The sequence below is a fragment of the Megalopta genalis genome, unplaced genomic scaffold (genome assembly GCF_051020955.1).
Source record: "Megalopta genalis isolate 19385.01 unplaced genomic scaffold, iyMegGena1_principal scaffold0153, whole genome shotgun sequence".
Taxonomy (NCBI): Eukaryota; Metazoa; Arthropoda; class Insecta; order Hymenoptera; family Halictidae; genus Megalopta; species Megalopta genalis.
The window spans coordinates 361,987-381,060 of NW_027476222.1; positions in this window are offsets into that span (position 1 = coordinate 361,987).

The window sequence follows — 19,074 nt, forward strand, 5'->3', positions numbered from 1 at the left end:
TCACAACGTTCGGTTCAGTGAGTGCGGGAATAATTGGACTCTATGTGTTAATAAAAGTGCTAAAAACTATAATAAACACAGTAATGAATGGCATAGCCCTCCATAGACTTTACGGATGGAGCATCCACATAATAGGAGCCATATGGAGTTCTTTAACTAGATTCTTTATATTCCTAAAACAAAACAATCTGAACAATGTGCGCGACAGGGAGAACCCTGGACCCGAAATATCCCAAGAAGACACAGACAACAACAGCCAGACCACAACCCGATCGTCGAGTTCCCACCAACGACTCTTACGAACAATCACGCAACAATTATCATGATTCGAGACGACAGGACTACGCCGCACCAAACCGCGACATATGCGTACCTCCGGCCAGACGCGAAGATAGCCCATCTTCATACCCGCGAAACCAACAAAAATTTTGCAATTACTGCAAAACGCCGGGACACGACATCCATGAATGCCGCAAGAGGGAGTACAATAACCGCATGTGCGAACAGCAGGGAAACGGGACACCCCTCCCGTCTCACTCAAACCCGCGACGGGAGGTAACCGAGAACTCGCGCCCACAATCAATCCGGACATTATCGAGCGAACACAGTGTACCAGAGGAAGAGTGTCGCGAGTCACATTAAACCCCGATACTAAAGTACCACATGTAATGGTTTCGTCCCCTGACTTTCCTTCCACCGCGAAATTTATGGTCGATACGGGAGCTGAACCGAACGTAATCAAAGCATCGCTCCTTAATCCAAACATAGTCGTGGACACCGCGAATAATATTAATATATCGGGGAACACCGACGAAAGCGTTGCAACCTTGGGTTCTACCACCGTCACTATAGCGAATGCAGTGGTGGAATTCCACGTAGTGCCCGATACGTTCCCAATTCCTACGGACGGAATTTTGGGAGCAGCATCCCTCTCGGGAGGAGCAGAGCTATCGTTCAAAACCAAAAGTCTGGTCTGGAACGGAAACAAATTCTCGTTTATATCGGCGGAAGGTTGTATTATCGGACCACGCGCGAGCGCGTGTATTGCGGTGAACGCCACCGGCCCGGAAATAGGCTATATTAAAAGATGCGAACTAGCACCGGGCGTGATGGTGCCGCATTGTTTCGTTAAAATCTCCAACGGAAGAACATTCGTTAATTGCGTAAATACCTCGGACAAGACTATCGACCTCCCCATGCCGACCATGGAGCTGGAGGAGGTGGAAGACATCGCGGACACCGTAGAGTCACGCAAAAATAATTCGATTCCAATCCATTCTGTCGCTCAAAATTTCGAAATCAGCTCTCCTGACTCGCGACGTAAACAGATCACCGACATAATAAGTCTGGATCACCTCGGCGAGGAAGAACAATTGCATGTCAGACAACTAATCCGAGAGCATCACCTCTTTCACTTTCCAGAGAAGCGCCTGGGGAAAACCAACGCGGTTCAACATAAAATCATTACGACTGACGACATTCCGGTGCACGTCAAGCAATACCGCTATCCTCCTATTCACCGCGCGGAAATCGATAGACAAATGAAAAAATTGCTCGAACAGGACATTGTCGCGCCGTCCAAATCCCCTTACAATAGTCCGTTATGGATCATCCCCAAAAAGGCGGACTCAGACGGAAACAAACGTTGGCGGATGGTCGTCGATTTCAGAGCGTTAAACGAGAAATCTGTCCCAGACGCGTACCCGCTGCCAAGTATCCTGGAGATCTTGGACCAGCTCGGGAGCGCGAAGTATTTCAGCGTCTTTGATCTTGCCAGCGGGTTCCATCAGATTGGAATGCATCCGGAGGGCGCAGAAAAAACTGTCTTCTCCACACCGTACGGCCATTATGAATTTAAGCGCATGCCTTTCGGCCTTCGCAACGCCCCCGCGACCTTCCAAAGACTCATGGACAACATTTTGTCGGGCCTCCAGGGAACTGAATTATTCGTGTACCTCAACGACATTGTCATTTACGCACGAAGCCTTTCAGAACATAAATCAAAATTTAACAAATTAGCTCGGAGGCTCCGCGAAACAAATCTAAAACTACAACCTTCAAAATGCTCTTTCCTACATCGGGAAGTTGCATACCTGAGTCATGTCATCGGCGAAGAAGGCGTCAAGCCTTGTCCCAAGAAAATCGCGGCAGTTAAAGAATTTCCAACCCCCAAGAATATAAAATCGCTCAGAGAATTCCTGGGACTCTCCGGATACTATCGCCGGTTCATTCCGAAATATTCTCAGATCGCGAAGCCGTTGACAACACTATTGAAAAAGGATACAAAATTTGTGTGGAAGTATGAGCAGGAACGGGCTTTTTCAACACTCCGTGAGATTCTGACCACGGGGCAACTACTACAGTACCCTGACTTCGACCGTGAATTTAATATTACCACAGACGTTTCAGGGTTTGCAATTGGCGGCATACTCAGTCAGGGCGAGCCAGGGCAAGATCGTCCCATTGCCTATGCTTCGAGGCTGTTACACGGTGCGGAGCTTAACTATTCGACTATCGAGAGAGAGTGTCTAGCAATCATTTATTGTACACAGTATTTTAGGCCCTACATATATGGACACCGTTTTAATTTGATTACTGACCACCAGCCTCTCGTATGGATGAATTCGGTCAAAGATCCCACATCCAGGCTACTCAGGTGGCGTCTCAAGTTAGCGGAATTTGATTATAAAATCACATACAAAACGGGCCAAACCAATCTCAACGCGGATGCGTTATCGCGAAACCCAATGTCCGCTCTCCCGCTCTCCACCGATTCCACAGCTCGTCCGGCATATTCGACGCCGTCAAGAAACCACCCGTCCCCGCCGCGCGACGGTCCTCCCCAATTATTGGCCGCCGTCGGCCATTACCAAGTTCTCCCTCCACCTCCCATTCCTCTCCGCCGCCATCACCACAGTCCCCTCCAATGACGCCGCAGCGACCGCCATTTTCTAATAGGCCACTCCTTCCGTCCACATCACGATCTCCGACTCCTGCACGCGATTCGTCCCCCTCACCAATCCCAGCGATTCAACAATCCTCCGAAGTCGCGAAAACATCAAGCCCCAACTCAGAATCCGAAACCGACGGAGACCTCTTCGAGCACTACGACGACCCCGCAACACCCACTAGGAGGACACTTACAAATACACGCGACCGTCTCATCATAAGGAACGACAACTTAATTGCATTTATTACGATGGACGGACAACCGATCGACGAAGGCGCCACAGACCTATACAATTCCGGGAAAATCCCCAAATTAAAAGACCTCACTTTAGCACGTGCAAGAGTCCTAAACATCGGCAATAAAAAGCTAATCCTACTCCCAATAAAACTGACGCAACACCACACGGCATCGCACAACGACATTATAGACTCTCTCAGATCTATCTTAGACGTGACTACGGAACTCCAATTAGACTCTTTCAGTATATCGAAAACGACAGTCGACGACACAATCTGGACGACAATTTACAAATCCCTAATCGAACTTTTCTCCAACACCAATGTCCAAATTTTCGCCTGCGAACACAAAGTTACCATACCTCCTTCGAACGAACGCCCGGACATCATATATGAAAACCATTGCTCCGCTTACGCCGGTCATAAAGGCATTACAAAAACCTACAGACGAATCCGGGAGAAACATTACTGGCCAACCTTAAAGAAGGAAGTGCAGGACTTCGTTAACTCATGTACCACGTGCCAACGAAAGAAATTAATTAGAATAAAAACTCGGCAGCCGGTGATCATTACCGATACGACGGGTGCCGCGTTCGAAAATATTTCTATGGACATCGTCGATCCACTACCTGTGTCCCCAAAAGGGTTCTCTTACATCCTTACAATACAAGACCTTTTGACTAAATATTCCCTGGCCATCCCACTACGTAATGCAAACGCGATTGAGATTGCGGACGCTTTCATAAAAGAGTTTATATGTAGATTCGGCGCACCCAAAGGCATTCTGACCGATCAAGGTACAAATTTCTTAAGTTCATTAATAAAAAACATAGCTAAACGTTTCAAAATCTCGCAGTTCCGCACCACCGCGTTTAGGCCTCAGAGCAACGGGTCGATCGAGCGATCGCACCACGTCCTGGCAGAATATTTAAAACAATATATTTCAAAGGGTAACTGGGACGAGTGGCTCCCGTACGCTATGTTTTCCTATAACACAAGTGTCCACGAAGGCACCTCATTTACGCCACACGAATTAGTATTCAGCGTAATAGCAAGAACCCCCTCGGCAAATACAGCTGTATATGATACATCCGACGAGTCATATACCAAATACCTTGAGAACCTACAAACTAAGATATCGCAAACAATAACAAAGACTAAGGAAAACCTAACCACCGCAAAGCAAAGATCAAAGGCGTATTATGATAGGAAGGTTAACGCGCAGAAGTTTTCCGTCGGAGATTACGTGTTCCTCCTCAAGGAACCCAAAAGGGGAAAGTTCGACGACGAGTATTCGGGCCCTTATTGTATTGTAGAGCGCATGAATGAATGTAACGTACGATTAAGAACTAAGAACGGCTCGCGAGTGGTGCACACAAACAAACTTAAACACGCCTCTAAACCAGTAACTCGAATGCAGTGCGCGGTAGTGACATGTACCCCCACCTCGCCCACGAACAATGACAGTGCAAACTCTAGACGATACATAACCGCGAGCGAGCTCCGGGAGGTCCATCATTCAGCATCCAGCTCCGCCAAGATGTACACATCAGCACCATTCTTCGTGTTCGCCATCCTGCGATCAGCCACAGCCCTGATAGGCTACAATTGTGGGGGCTCAACGTTGAACACAACCACCTTCACCACCGTAGACCGATCCCTCTGCGTACTCTCCGACAATAAGCCAACGGTCCAGAACACAAGCGTGCAGCTCCTCCAATTGGTCGACTTCGAGGAAACCACAGCATTCCAGTGTAAAGTCGAGATAGATCGAACGATCTATTACTGCGGGATGCACTCATACATGTCCGTGGTGTATAACGGCCGCCAGCAATACCTCCTCAACACCCCGCGGGACATCTGTAAAACAATACACAGTTCAGGAATATATCGTACGTTATCGAATATATCCCGCCGGACAATTGGTTGGACTAATGAGCACCCTGGCCGGATCCATCCTGCAGAACGGAACGTGCGGCGGCACGACCTATAGCGATCCTTTTGGCACCTGGAACAAAGTCGTAGTCCAGGCAATAGTAAGAATAACTCTTAATAATTTCAACACTCTAATCAAGATCTCCTCTAATCAAGTACACTTACCCACTGGACATCGTTGCTCTCTCGACAAAGAATATTGTATGGATCCAGAGGATGGTTTCACGTTCTGGAACAGCCTGCCCTTGGACCAGTGCCACTTCAATAAATACGAGGTCCTCTTCGAAGGCAGGGCGACAAAGGTATTCTCGGCAGAACACCGTGTAACTCCAATATACACGGTGACCTCAGGCTACACAGCGGATACACGCTCATTAAATCTGCGGATACACGCTCATTAAAACAGAACACCCAAAAATCCTTCTACTAGAAAGCGAGAAGGAAGGGAAATTCAAATCCATCTCTAGAATCAAAGTCAACAACTTGGATATTTTCACATACGTAAATACAAAATTCGTATACATTGAGAAACATCTCAAATCCCAGATAATTGCACTCTACAAGGACATCATGAAACAGAAGTGCATACTGGAGCAACAAGTCCTCAGGAACGCGATCTCATTAATTCACACTTCTCCAGCCGCAGTAGCCATCACGATTACCAAGGAACCCGGATACATGACTATACCAGCCGGCAAAGTAATACACGTGATCAAATGCACCCCAGTTCAGTATACACTGAGGAAAACAGACGAGTGTTTCGACAAGCTCCCCGTCACATACAGAAACAACTCATTCTTCTTAACTCCAAGAACACATATTTTAACAAGAACTGGAACCAAAAAGATATGCAACGAACTAATTCCGTCAACATACACAATCCACGGAACTTGGTACAGAATGATGCCACGCCCCGTGGAAAGTATTCCACCTCCACCACTCCAACCACTGACGGCATCTGCATGGAGATATACGAACCCGGCAAACCTAGCTACCGGCGGAGTGTATACGCAAGAAGATGTTTAGAAACTCAGCGATCATATCGTTTCCCATAGAAAAGATAGCTGTAGTGAACGCCTTGGCCCAAGGAACATCAGGAAGATCCTATGCAGACGGTTCTGTAAAGATGTTCAACTTGATGGATGAGGAAACGTTGGAGAAAATCGCGGAGTCATCCGGGAAAAGGATATGGAATGGGTTCGTCGAGTTCGGCTCAGTGATGGCAGGACTCATGGGCATATACCTCGTCTTCCGCATAATCAAATTATGCATCAACACTATCCTCAACGGAATCGCCTTACACGCAGCCTACGGATGCAGTCTCCAGCTCCTCGCGGCATCGTGGAGCGCGCTGACACACTTCTGCCTATACCTGAAAAACAAACAAAGTGCTAGTAAAGTGACTCCTCAGTGCACCACCGCAGAGTGTATTCCCGTAGACAGTGTTTTAGTCAATAAGCCAGAGCCAATGGACTCAAAAACTAAAGACTCTATCAAGCGTACAGATAAGTTCGTATCATGTAAGAAAGCGTCTCTTTTCACCGACACAGACGACGAAGAAAAATAACCTTCGTCATTTTTCTTTTTCCAAGGGGGGAGGTGTTACGTCCCCCAACGTATTGATTTAGCTACATAAGAATATACATGTTCCGTCTTGCAACGGAATTTTATTTTTCTTTGGCAAACGGTTTTCCATTAGTACGTTGTTAGATACCAACCCGCCTATCTCTAACTCCAACACTCATCCTGATTAGTCACAACAAATTACTCATCAAACCAGACTGGCCCTTAAACGTTCCAGCCCTTGTCGTGTCACTTTTCCGTCATCCACCCCCCCCCCCCCCCCCCCAGTCACAGCCAAAAGTCCCACTGTATATACACCCACATCTCAAGAATCCTCAGACCTTTTTCTTACTCCAACACTAGACGATCCCGAGTACGAGACGCATTTGTACCGTCGATAGAAAAATAGATTTCGAAGATTTTGCATAAAACGCGTTGAATTGGTTCCACCGACCCGGAATCCAACAACGTTCAGGGGACAGCGAGACCCCATCAATAAACTAAATTAAGGTGCGTAGTCACAATCACACCAAGTCCGCTGTTGAAGCAATCATAAACGGAAATTTGGAAACACCGTCAGGCACACCATCTGCATCCGTCTTTATTTTGATGATAGGGTCACCCCATTGTGCCGCGTCGTCCACGTCCTCGGGTTTTTCCCGCCATCTGCGTTGTTGTGCGATATGGACTTCTAAGTTCCCTTTCCACATCGCTACTGACCAATGGTCTTCAAGTTTGCTCTCGGCTAGAAGTATATAAGAACAAGAAACTCTTGACCAGCTCACTACGTTTTATTCTGGCTTAACCTCGTTGTCCATATCGTTCAACGTCGCGGTCGCTCGTCACTCTGATTTACGTTTCGTTCAGTCTCGTGGTCCATGTTCTCAAGTCGCGGTTACTAGTCACTCCGGTCTATCGTTCGCACATAGTCTTGATACGATTGTCTCTGTTAAGTCAGCCTTATCAATCTCCACAATTCGATCGATCACAACATCTTCGCTAATCGATCATCCTTGTACGATAACTAACCGTACGAAATACTAATAACGTCGTGAACGAAACGCCCGTTCGACATCTCGTAGATAGAATGATTCCCAATTTCGATATCGACTCGCGAGAAGCAAGCATCACCATGCACACCGCGTGCAACAACGTACCAAATTTCAACGGAGTAAATTTACCCGTGTGGGAGTTCACGCGAGTGTGAAACGAGGACTTCAACATCCAATCTCCGAACGGCTACATCATATCCCTCTGACTCATCCGATAACTTGTGAACAACAACATCGTATAACCTGACTCACCTATGACTCCAAACTTCAGACGACCACATCTCATCCCCTTGACTCAGCTTCCGACCTTTGCACCCAAACCCCTGTATAAAAGCCCTAGGAAACTAAATAAAGATACTCATTTTCACCCAGAAGCTCGTTGCGTTAACTTCGCTCGTCGAACTTATTAACGTACGCGTACCATATAAGTATCGTTTTTTAGTGTTGTGTTAATTTGTGTTGTGTCCCATGACAAAAATTGGCGATCCTGCCAGGATCCAGCTGTAGCGGCACACGGTCGGCGACCGTAATAACCATAAAACTGTCCGCTTGCAGATGTCAAGGGTTCGACGGAGAGAAAACGTCCTTGACGTTTGCAAGAACCGGAAATTCCTTTGTCTCTTTATTTTTTATCACTGCCAGATGTACTGCATGCCTGGTCGCGCGGAGAAAGCCGCCGGCCGCGTACCGCTACCTGGCCGAACGGCCAGCGCGCCCCTACAGCGAGGGTTCATCGATGGCTGTCTCCCCCGCCAAAACTAAACGGGAGTAAAAGAAGACAGCGAGTCCCCCAAAACAGGCGTGGCCTTTTTGGGGGACGTAATATAAATAAGAGACCCGAGTCAGTCAAGAGGACAGTCGATATTTTTCAGTTTAGTTTTTCTGAGCCCTCAACTGGTGACCCCGACGTGATCGCGCGAATAACGGTGTACAAGTGTACTTTGATAAACAGATACAGTAAAGTTAGTAATGGCTACCCCTAACGAGGGTGCGTCGTACCCGCGAGGCGCGTCCGCGGAAGCATCTGTGTCGCGAGTGGCCGTTCGGATGCCCGAATTCTGTGCGTCGGACCCAGAAATGTGGTTTGGAATGGTCGAACGCAGTTTCGAGGCATCGGGTATTACGACCGAAGCCACAAAATTCGGGTATGTGTTAGGAGCATTGAATCCTGTGTACGCCGCGGAAGTCCGCTACATTATAATGAACCCGCCAAATACTGGACAGTACCAGAGATTAAAAACGGAACTCATTCGAAGGCTCAGTTCGTCGCAAGAGCAAAAAACGCGACGTTTGCTGGAATCAGAGGAAATTGGAGACAGGAAGCCGTCTCAATTTCTGCGACACTTGCGCGGACTGGCTGGCAACAACGTGTCAGATAGTGTTTTGCGTACGCTGTGGATGGGTAGGTTGCCTAGTAGTATGCAGGTAATCTTAGCGACCCAGAAGGACGCGGAGATGGATAAGGTGGCTGACCTGGCAGATGCGATAGCCGAGACGATGGGCCCCCGAACTCAGGTAGCGGAGGCGTCGGCATTTACTGCAGCAGCCGCGGCACCGAGCAACGCGCCTCAAGACCTTGAGGCACTCATAAATTTAAAAATGGCGCAAATCAGCCTGTCGTTCCAACAGGAGATTGCGGCGATCCGACACGAGTTGATTGGGAATGAACGTTCTTCGCGTTTCGATCGCCGGTATCGCCCCCGATCGCCTGCCCGTCGGGAGCCCCGTCAACGCTCCGTGTCGCAAAGACGCACGGAACAGAGGCAGGGTAAATGTTTTTACCATTGGCGTTGGGGAGCGAGTGCGAATCGGTGTATTCCACCGTGCAAATGGAACTCGATGCAGGGAAACGAACCGGGCAGTCGTTGATGGCGGCAGATGACTTGAGCCCGATGCCGCGCCGTCTATTTGTGACCGACAAGACGACTAGAACGCAATTCCTGGTCGATACAGGAGCCGACCTTTGCGTGTACCCACGATCCATGATTCGTGGCCCCGGGAAGAAATCGGATTATGTGTTGTTCGCGGCAAATGGGTCCGAAATTACAACGTTTGGTACAACCACGTTGACGTTGGACTTTGGTTTACGTCGCGAGTTTACGTGGAGATTTGTGGTAGCCAGTGTATCTAAGCCAATTATCGGCGTAGACTTTTTGTACCATTATGGTTTACTGGTAGACATTCGGAATCGCCGGTTGATAGACAATATAACTTCATTGTCAGTGCCCGGGCAACCGGCAGGTAGAAGTGCTAGCGACATTCCCAGCGTGAAAACGGTTTCGGGGGATTCCATATACTTGGAGCTGTTGCAGAAATTTCCCGAAATCACGAGACCAGAGGGAATCCCGACTGTTAGAAAAAAGCATACAACGGTACATTATATCCGGACATCGCCAGGTCAATCGGTTAATTGCAGACCAAGGAGGTTGGCACCGGATCGACTCAGGGCAGCGAAGAAGGAGTTCGACGAAATGGTGAAGCTGGGGATTGCGAGGCTGTCCGAAATCAGCTGGTCATCTCCTTTACATGTGGTGCCAAAGAAGGAATCAGGAGAGTGGAGACCGTGCGGAGATTACCGGGCACTCAATGACCGCACAGTACCGGATAGGTACCCGGTAAAGCATATTGAAGACTTTGCGCAAAACTTATTCGGAAAAAAGGTGTTTTCAACAATAGACTTAGTGCGTGCGTACAATCAGATTCCGGTTGCACCCGAAGATGTGTATAAGACGGCGGTTACGACGCCATTCGGGCTGTTCGAATTTCCGGGGATGCCATTCGGGTTACGCAACGCGGCACAGACTTTTCAAAGATTTATCGATGAGGTGCTTCGAGGACTAGATTTCGTGTACGCGTATATAGACGATATCATCGTAGCGTCGGAATCCGAAGCGCAACACCTCGAACATTTGAACATTTTATTTAATAGGCTTTAGTCGTACGGTATAGTAATTAACTCGGGCAAGTGCACGTTCGGAAAACCCGAGGTAGAATTTTTAGGTTATTAAGTATCACATAAGGGCACAAAACCTCTAGAATGTAAGGTGCGCGCGATCGTAGAATATCCCCAACCGGTTACAGCCAAACAGCTGAGGCAGTTTTTAGGTATGATGAACTTTTACAGACGATTCATACCTAGGGCTGCACAGGTGCAGGCAGCGATGAATAATTTGCTGTCAGGTAACGCGAAGGGTCGCACACCGATTCTTTGGAATGCAGAGGCGGTAGTAGCGTTTGAGGAGTCGAAAAGAGCCTTGGCACAGGCCACCTTGCTGGCGCACCCGCAGATTGGCGCCCCCCTTGCGCTTACCTGCGATGCCTGAGACTTCGCGGTTGGCGCGGTTTTACAGCAGGACACCGGGAACGGTTGGGAACCGATAGGTTTTTTTCAAAAAAACTCAGCGCGGCGGAGACGAATTACGGGGCCTACGATCGCGAGCTATTAGCTATATATTTAGCAATTAAGCAATTCCGATATATGGTGGAAGGACGTGCGTTTGTTATATTCACCGATCACAAACCGATAACGTTTGCGTTTCGCCAAAAACCGGAAAAGTGCTCGCCGAGGCAATTCCGGTACCTAGATTTTATAGGTCAATTTTCTACCGACATCCGTCACGTTGCCGAAAAAGACAATATTATTGCCGACGCGTTATCCAGGATCGAGGAAGTGGAAGAACTTCTCGATTACGAAGAATTGGCGAAGGCACAAGACACCGATAGCGAACTCTCGGCCTATGTGCGAGGCGAGTGTGCGAGTGCTCTAGTGCTAAGAAAAATGCGAATTCCTGGGTCAAACAGTTTTGTATGGTGTGATGTGTCGACGAGCATTGCGAGGCCATTTGTGACGGGAACATTCCGCCGCGCGGCGTTCGATACGGTGCACAGACTTGCACGTCCCGGAATTAAGGCGACGGCGAAATTAATGACGGAACGATATGTATGGCCGTCAATAAAAACGGACAGTAAGCGTTGGGCGCGAGCGTGCGTCTCTTGCCAGCGTTCAAAAGTGTCCAGGCATGTACATTCGCCGCTCGGAAAGTTTGCGCCGTCGGAAAGGTTCGAACATGTGCATATTGACATTGTAGTGTTGCCGATGTCGGAAGGTCATAGGTATTGTTTGACCTGCGTGGACCGGTATACCCGGTGGCCGGAGGCGTTCCCGATGATAAATCAGGAAGCACAAACGGTGGCACGAGCGTTCTACGAGGGATGGATTGCTCGATTTGGGACCCCTCTTAGAGTAACAACCGACCAAGGAAGACAATTTGAATCGTCCTTGTTCAAGCATTTGAACGAGTTAACAGGGACAACACATTTAAGGACAACAGCATACCACCCAGCGGCGAACGGCATGGTGGAGCGTTTCCATCGACAGTTGAAGGCTGCCATTCGTTGCCACCAAGACGTTCAATGGACGAGGGTCCTTCCTACCATATTGCTGGGTTTACGCGCAGCCTGGAAGGAGGATACCAAATCAACGGCAGCAGAACTTGTGTATGGGGAGACGTTGCGTCTACCTGGTGAGTTCCTAGCACCGCGTCAAATAGAAGGCGAGTATGACGTTTCCAATTTTGCCGAGGAACTACGTCAGCATTTCCGGGGGATCACCCCAGCCTCAGGTAGTCATCACAATACGCAGCGGATTTTTGTATATAAAGACTTAACAGTGTGTGAAAAAGTGTTTATCCGGAATGATAAAGTACGAACTTTATTGGAGCCACCGTACGATGGACCATTCGAGGTCATATCCCGGGGCCCAAAAAACTTTATGATAAATATTAAGGGTAAACCTGTTAATGTTAGTATTGATAGATTAAAGCCGGCGTACGTTGTTAATGATGCCGTTGATAATGAAGCGACTCAAACAATGCAGGTACCGCGGTCAGAACCGACAGTGTCTGCTCCGGAACAAGAGGTGCGAACTACACGGTCGGGAAGACGAGTGAGGTTTCCGGATAGATTGCAGATTGCAAAAATAAGATACTATTATGAATGAGTGAGAGAGTGGGATGTAGCGAGTATCGCATATACCGTCGTATGGCATGTCGCAGGGCAAGTTTTTGTTTTTGTTTTTGTTGTAGAAATAAGAATTGTATCGCGATTGGTCAATCACTGGCAAGGGGGTGATGTAGCGGCACACGGTCGGCGACCGTAATAACCATAAAACTGTCCGCTTGCAGATGTCAAGGGGTCGACGGAGAGAAAACGTCCTTGACGTTTGCAAGAACCGGAAATTCCTTTGTCTCTTTATTTTTTATCACTGCCAGGTGTACTGCATGCCTGGTCGCGGAGAAAGCCGCCGGCCGCGTACCGCTACCTGGCCGAACGGCCAGCGCGCCCCTACAGCGAGGGTTCATCGATGGCTGTCTCCCCCGCCAAAACTAAACGGGAGTAAAAGAAGACAGCGAGTCCCCCAAAACAGGCGTGGCCTTTTTGGGGGACGTAATATAAATAAGAGACCCGAGTCAGTCAAGAGGACAGTCGATATTTTTCAGTTTAGTTTTTCTGAGCCCTCAAGCTATTGTATTACAAAGGCTTAGAGAATTTGGACTTAAAATCCAACCTGACAAATGCGAGTTCCTGAAGCCAGAACTCGAGTACTTAGGACACGTAGTAACGTCAGATGGCGTAAAACCAAATCCTAAGAAAATAGAGGCAGTAAAAAATTTTAGAATTCCTAAGAACACTACCGACGTCAAATCATTCCTAGGACTATCAGGCTACTACAGAAAATTTATAAGAAACTTTTCCAAAATCGCAAAACCCCTTACGGAATTAACAAAAAAAAGACGTAAATTTCCACTGGACAGATAAACAGCAAACTAGCTTTGATACCTTAAAAGATAAACTATGCGAATCACCGATTTTGAAATATCCAGACTTCAATAAACGATTCACATTAACGACTGACGCTAGCAATGAAGGCTTAGGAGCCATTCTATCGCAAGACGGACATCCATGTTGCTATATCTCTAGAACTTTAAACCCCCCTGAGAAAAATTACTCAACAACAGAAAAAGAATTATTAGCAATAGTATGGGCAGTTAAAAGATTACGACAATATTTACTAGGAAGAAAATTCCTCATTAGGACTGATCATCAAGCTCTTAAATGGTTAAATAATTGTAAAGACCCCTCATCTCGATTAATTAGATGGAGACTCAGACTGGAGGAATATGAGTATGAAATCGAATATACTAGAGGAAAAGACAATACAGCAGCTGACGCACTATCACGGGTACACGCAATTATTAAGACGGAAGACTTCAAAGGCACAGTACACATTAGCCATGAACTTAAATTCAACGAATGGGAAAAAAGTGACGAACTACCAAAAAGATTAACAATCAAACCTAACCATAGTTCATTCTTTCAACTCACAAAAGAATATTTAGGGCCTTACGACAAAACTCAATGGTTGATAAAATTGCTTAAAGTAATCCAAGATCATAATAAGATAGGACTTGTAGCATAACAATTCAAACCTATGGAAAAGAACACAATTAGACGTATGTTAATGTACTATAATGACCAAGTCAAAGAAATCACTTTTGCAGACGAATCAATTCGAGAATTTACAGAAGAAGACATAGAAAAAATTTTAAACGAAAATCATGATTTAATAGGACATCCGGGAATTCAAAAAACTTACGAAAGGATCAAAATAAAATACAAAATTCCTAAACTACTAGAGAGAATAGAGAATAGAATACGCGAATGTAGAATCTGTCAAACCGAAAAATTAACACGAATTAGAAGCAAGGAGGAACCCGTTATCACAGATACACCTGAAAAACCTAACGACAAAATTTCTATGGATTTATTAGGACCACTTCCTAAGACGAAGAAAGGAAACCAATATATTTTATCAATTCACGATGAATTAACCAAATATCTTATCCTTATTCCCTTAAAAACCCAACAAACCGAAGTCATATGGAATGCCCTCCTAAACCACTACATTTACATCTTCTCCGCACCTAAGAAAATCCTTACTGACCAAGGACAGAATTTCATAAGCAAATTGATGCAACAATGTGAGGACGCGTTCAAAATAAAGCATATTAGGACCACTAGTTTTCATCCCCAAAGCAATGGGTCGCGTGAAAGAACACACGCGGTAATCAAAGATATGCTACGTACTACACAAAAGGAAAAGAGAGAAGAATGGGATGAAATCCTTAACTTCTGTTGTTTAGCTTACTGTTCCGCGCAGAAACACATAAATCAGGCAATCGGTCCTATCTGTCCTTGGGCCCAGGCGAAAAACCACCCGTAGCAGGCAGTTTCCCGAAAAGCCGTTCCTTACTCAAATTTCATCCCTTGTTTCGTTATGTCCGACAGTTGCGCACCAGATGTTAGACAATCACCGCATCCTCAGATTGTTCCTCTGCATACACCATTCAAGTCGAAGCACTTCCGGGGTTTATTGCCTGCTACGGTCAACGTCTAAAATGCGCGAAACCCCCATGTGCGCCGCTCCTAGGTACGGTCCGTGCCTGCATGTGGCCATTATTCGGAGCGGTCACTTTCCCTTCCGTCCTCCTCCTTCTAACTCTCGATCTTGTCCATTATTTTTTAAACCAATCAGACAGGACAACCGTTCCCACTCTCGACTCAAAAGGAAGGAAGCACGAAGGGTCGACTGGGACACCGAGTTGACTTCGGGAAAAGGATCCCGAGCCCAGGCAGTCTTTCAACCACTTTCAAACCAAACACACTCTACGATTATCTAGCAATCAGTACCGCTTAGTATTAAGTGTTAGAAATAAAGATTTTATAGTGATTACCATACAAGACAATTCATTATATCATCCTTATCATCGTAAAGGGTAATAGGGAACCGCGTCACATTGAGAAATTCATCTGTACGCGGAAACACTTACAATACCATGATACATGAATCCACGGGATTTACACCTTTTGAACTGACATTTGGACATATTGCAAACCTCCCCTTCATCCCTATCACTAGACTCGCAACGTACTTACGTAGACGAAGTACAATTCAGAAAACGCGAATGGGATTCGGCATTATGTAAAGCGCGCGAAACTCTACAAAAAAGCAAGCAGCGTTATAAAAAAGACCAGGAACGACGGATAGTTCGAAGCCAAACCATATTCAGAATAGGAGACAATGTTCTAATACATAATGACCATAAGCAAAACAAGCTAGATACGGAATGGCTAGGACCCTATACAATCAAGAAAATTAACACACCCCATTATGAACTATTAGTTGACGGAATAACTAAAAAGATCCATGGCAATAGATTAAAACTTTACTTTCCAGGACGATCACCCTCATCATCATTACCCGGCAACTCACACACGGCATAGAATTTATACCTTTAAAGGAAAACTCCATATTTTACGAGAAAATAGAAAAAGCATATTTGTACTCCACTGATGTGGACGTATATATAGGATTAAACGTAGAGGAAATATTTACTAAAGTAAGCGATTTAACTAAATTTATACGTATCATTCACGAACACTGTAAGGATCTATGTAACTTCCAAGACGAATTAGATGTTATAGACGAAAGACACAAGAAATTAGAAAACCTAAGCCTACACTTGAAGATCATGACTCATAGTCGATACCGACGTGGATTGTTAAACGCAATAGGGTCCATTTCTAAGTCACTTTTTGGAACATTAGACGAAAACGATTTAGCAATAGTGAACACTAATTTAGATAAATTGTTTGACGACAACAATAAGCTAAAGACAATAATCAATAATCAAACCGCTTTAATTAAGAAAATTATAGACTCAAATAGTTTAAGACAGTTAAACCAATTAAATATAGAAGCACAAAGCATTGATCAACGTGTCAGTAAAGACGAATTAATAACCAAACTTGTCATCAAAACAGAAGGAGCAATATACGACCTACACTTTTCATTAGATGAACTCTTGAACACGATCAGCCTAGCGAAACAAGGCATTATCAGTACTCAGATCATAGACCAAGATACGTTTATAAAAGCATATGGAAACGCCATTAAAAACGAAATCCTAAATACCGCAATTGCACCACGTAAAGAAAATTTTCAGTTTATTCTAGATATTGCCAATCTCAAAGTATTTGCAGTTCACAATAAAATATTTTTCAAAATCTCAATATCAATAATCCCAGATTTGGAATGGGATATCAACCGCCTATATCCAATTCCAAGCAAGAAAAACAGAGTATTTATGATTCCGTTGATAGAACATCAAACGTATTTTCTCTCCGGATTAAAATACATGAATGTCGATGATGAATATGTAAACCAATATTGTAAAAGGAGATCAGGCATCACTATGTGTAGGCAAACACAACCAATTCATGGTAGACACACCAGAAAAGACTGTATTTCGGAACTGATAAATTTTGATAAAGAAATTAAAGTATGCCAAGTAGTAGTCCTAAAAATAGAAGAAATAACATTTATTCCATTAAAAAGCTCGAACCAATTCATAGCTATACCTGAGAACCCTATAAGAATAGATACAATCTGCGCCACCAAGCATGAAGCCATAACACTTAGCGTACCTACATTGCTTAAATCAAATATTAGCTGCGACATAATTTATAATAACAATTACATGCGAATAGGAGAAACACAATTTAACGTATCTTATGAAGTTCATTTTAAAGAAATTAGCACACCTAATGATACGAATTACGGTATCTTACTCACACAATTAAAAGAAACACCCAAAATTATGAACAAAATCGATGGTTATAAAAATACAATAGATCAACTTACGGATCAAACTAATTCTTTGCAATTTTCTCACAGAATCTCTACTGTAAAATCATTGGGATTAACCACTCTACAAATATTAGGATATATGGCATTGATTACAGTAACGGTATGGATTATGGACAAACTAGGACTAACCGGTTGCGTTAAAAATTGCCTACCGTCAAAATTGTGTTTCCACCTACTATGCTGTAAAATTAAGAATAACACAAGAGACAATAGGATTAACAACAACCCACCACCCACTGCCCCGGCGACAATCAATATTTGTGCAGAACCACCACTCTTGACTATCAATGACGACGAAGAAGAAACCATCATCTTCGAGCCAAGACACGTCAAATTCCACAAATCAATCCTCAAACGGAAATAACCAAATTTGGAGGACCAAATTTATTCTAAGAAGAGGGGAGTGTAACGGGCCCAATTCCCATAACACGATCCAGTAGTTCTCATTTCATTCATAAACTATAACATCCGCTATGATAAGATAAATACGTGTATATAAGCCGCTGTACTTCGCCCAAAGGACAGTCTTGATTTTAACTACCGAACCCGCCGGATACTTTACCAAGTGCCATTGTAATCTGTGTGTAATAATTTGAAATAAAAGCAAGTAGTAAGTTGGGCTACGGCTCAACTACCTTTTTTTTTATATTCTTGCTCACGGTTTTACGTGACACTGTCGCAACTTTAGGTACGACATCGATCTCGATCGCGACATCGCAAATCGAATTTCACGGAGTCGCAGATACGTTCCCTATTATCGCGGACGAAATACTCGGTTTCGCATTTCTGACTCACGGAGCAGAAATCTCTTATAAAAAGCAATCTGTAACCTGGCGAGGGAATGAATTTCCCTTCACATCGCGAAACGAATGTAAAATCGAGCCACGAGCAGCCGCTTGCATAGCCGTTAATGTAACAGGCCCGAAAATGGGTTATCTCAGCTGTCGAGAGCTAACGCCCGGTGTATTAATCCCGAATTACGTTGTAGCGAATTCCGACGGACGCGCGATTGCCCGGTGTGTAAACACCATCGATAAGCAAATCAACCTCCCCATACCGACCATGGAGCTGGAGGAGGTGGAAGAGTTATCGATCACCGGAAATCAGAAAAATATTTTTTCAAGTCCAATCAATTCAAAATCGCGAAAATCAATTCTAAATCTCAATTCCAAATCTATCGCCTCCCGATGCAAGGAGATTGTGACAGCCTACACGCCCCGTTACACCATCATATGTCACGTCCCGCGACTAATAAACACCCGAATTCGGTAGACACACGCCTTGCCGGGTCGAGCGCCGGGCGCTCGAAAAATTTTGAGAAATGGTGTCAAATTACATCGCAATTTGACACCATTTGAGCGCTCGGCCCTTCAATTTAAAATTCCGAAAATGTACACTAAAACTAAAAGAATTTAAACTAAAAGTGTCAAAAACGTGACATTTCCCGAATATACCATATCACTTTAAAAAATAGAACTGTAGACTCACCACGAACGAGAATCACAGCTCGCCGAATAGAAGCTCAATTGAAAAAACACTCGTAGACACGGAAAATCAAATACTAATACT